Here is a 3,052-nt window from a genome sequence, read left to right on the forward strand (position 1 = left end):
GACCTTTATTTTGTAGTTATAATTGCCTGTGGGGATACACTGAAAATTTTGAGTCTACAACTCATATATGACTATATGACTCATATATGATATGATGATGATATTTTCTGGTATTGAGTATATTTTTGAAGTGAGCAGTTTTAGTTACTATTATTAAGGGCAGTATTTTTGTGTGCCAGCAGAGTGTAAAAACAAACAGTCATATAAGCCAAAATTAAACTAAAAACAGTAAATAATATTAATTATTAAAACTGTTCGGATTAAACAGTGAACGTTAACTCCGCAAGACTTAACACAGTTAAACTGGAAATCTGTGCAATCGATAAAAAACTTTTAATTGAACCTCTGTCGGCTATTAATAAATTATGACATGAAACACGGATTTAAATATTTATTATTTAAACGATTTATTATTACTTATAGTCCGGTCAGTCAAAGAGGTATTGTTGGTAACACATTAATGGGTGTGATCTGAAGAAGGCACGTGTCAAAGAGGTACAATGAGTATGATCAGAAGAATATTTGTGAAACCTGGTTGTTATTTGAACTGTATCTGGTTAGACTGGATGCCGACCCCAACATAGTAGGGAAAAGGCTAGCTAGGTAATGATGATGATCTTAACTAATAAAAAATAGGTTAACTAGCAGTTGCATAAAATCATTTATGGTTTTTAAAGTCTCATTTTTACAATCAAAATATCAGGAAAAAAAGCAGTGCTCCATAACTAGAGGGTAACATCTCATTTTCATCTGCAAACAAAGCTCCCTATTAATTAACAGCAAAAACTTTTTCAACAGCACCTTATTACGTTATATTTAATTGATATTAAAAACCTGTACCGTCCTTAACCCTAGATAGATAACCTACGTCGAAACGACGTAATCGATTTTGAAAAATCGTTATAACTCATTTGTTTTTCGCGTTATTATCCTGCCCGTTCCTGTCAACTCAGTCGGCCGTCGGAGCTTGTAGGACATACCCATATCGCCCCGGTGAGTGCAATACTTTCGTCAATATTTACCTGCCTTACGTCGAAGTGACGTATGGTTATCTTTAGTGTTCGTTTTTTGTTGCTGGGAAAATGTGTTATTGTCTTTTTTTGAGCATAAATTTACATGTTTTTTATTCGTTTTTTTTTTACTTGTTATAGGCCACGATAAAAATTACATTATGACGTCACGAAACCGTGCAGACGATGCAGCAACCTGTCGGTTGTTGCGTGAAACAAGCGATGAAGAGATTGAGGTGTCGGACAGTGAAACTGATGACTGTTTATTAGAAGATGAAGTACAAAGTGATGCAGAAGACTTTGAAGACAGTGCACCAGTGAAGGGAAACACTGATGCTGAAGACATGTTTGGAAATAACCCCGAAATTTCTGAAAGTGCTTCGCTAACTATGCCGAGTTGTATTGTCATGCCATAGCGTCAAATTCTCAGTGGCAAAAGCGATCATCCTTGGACGGCGAGTAAGACAGAACACGTGGCAGAGTATCTGCTGCTGATAATATGATTTGTAAGAAAGAAAAACCGCTGGGTCGTAGAGATTTTATGAAGAAACTCAGCGGTAGCCTGATGACCCCATGGATGTAGACAAGGCGTAAAATGGTCACTTTGCCGATAAATATCAAAGAAATAAATAGTAGTATACTGCCAAAAAGACCAGCCAAACCTCCCACACAACATGAAGGTGTACCTGAGCTAAAAAAAGGAAATATTGTGCCTTTTGTTCTTCAAAAATTAGAAGGATGACAAAGACAATGTCCGACAGCTGCAAAAATCTCATTTGTGGAGAGCTCAAGTCTAGCGCCTGCCCTAAGTGCCTTGCATGCTAAAATGAATAAAAATTGTGATTTACTTTAATTTGTTATATACTAGAGATTATAAAAAAATGATTTTTAAAAGTTTACACAATAAATTATAAGGATGATGGAAAGATTGCTAAACGTTTATGTTTCGAAAAGTAAAAATTATCTTGTTTTGTACTTAATTTTTTTTTCTTATAAAAATATAAATAAACTCTAATGTTTTTCATTTTATCAACATATAATTAAAGATATTAAAACATAATATCACATTTATAAACATAGTATATACATAATCTAAAATATGCTCACTCAAACATTCGCACGTCGAATCGACGTATGGTTATCTTTAGTGTACAGTGAAATATGGTTATCTATCTAGGGTTAAAATAACAAAACGGGAGAAAAAAACAAACTAATAATATAATGTAGTCAGGTAACACAGATACCACGATACCGGGTAGTATCGGGACCACAGAGGAAGGAAAGATAGCGGAGATACCATAAGGACCTGCCTTAGGTCAAGCGCATTCTTGTAGGTCAAACAACGTACTGTAGCCGTGGTCAGTTACAAGAACTCGTGAGGTTTTCAGGTTCCTTGTCCAACCAAAACCAATCTGTCAAATTGGTTTTGATTGAGTGGGTTTCATAGAACGCATTTAGGGGCAGAGCTAGTAACGTTCCTCGTCTCCCGAACACCCGCATTTTGGCGCGCTCTTTCTAAGTAGATTTTGCGTTGTGATATCTCTTGTCATTTTGTTCTCCCTTATCGGGACATTATATAGCCCTGTACGGTATCAAGCAAGTGTTATGATTTAACTAATACGGTACTTATAAGTTTTGCAGTAATACGAATAACAACGAGCGTGCAGTCTATTAAAAAGTTCTAATTGAACGGAGCGATGGGAGCAATTAAAAATAATAGCTTCGGTGCAAAGTGTGTGCTTTATTGATTTGCTTGTTTCGCTTTTTGAGTTCGGAGTTTTATAGTGAGTTGGTTTTTGTTGCTGCTGTTTTTTTGGGGGGAAAATAACGCGAACGTTCTAAGATAAGGTTATTATTAATTATTTCCGTGGCCAAAAATATCAATAATTGTAATGCATCATCCTCCGAGCCTTTTCCCCAACTATGTTGGGGTCGGCTTCCAGTCTAACCGGATTCAGCTGAGTACCAGTGCTTTACAAGAAGCGACTGCCTATCTGACCTCCTCAACCCAGTTACCCGGGCAACCCGATACCCTTGGTTAG

The 3,052-nt window shown here is 36.4% G+C and overlaps 1 long non-coding RNA gene across 1 annotated transcript; it reads left to right on the top strand.

The window, feature by feature from the left end:
• Positions 1–844: 844 nt before the first annotated feature.
• LOC124640432 lies at positions 845–2,019 on the top strand. The gene is made up of 2 exons (XR_006985549.1): positions 845–993; positions 1,152–2,019. It is a non-coding gene; the product is annotated as an uncharacterized LOC124640432 (long non-coding RNA).
• Positions 2,020–3,052: the final 1,033 nt, after the last annotated feature.

This window comes from Helicoverpa zea, chromosome 2, assembly GCF_022581195.2.
Source record: "Helicoverpa zea isolate HzStark_Cry1AcR chromosome 2, ilHelZeax1.1, whole genome shotgun sequence".
NCBI lineage: Eukaryota > Metazoa > Arthropoda > Insecta > Lepidoptera > Noctuidae > Helicoverpa > Helicoverpa zea.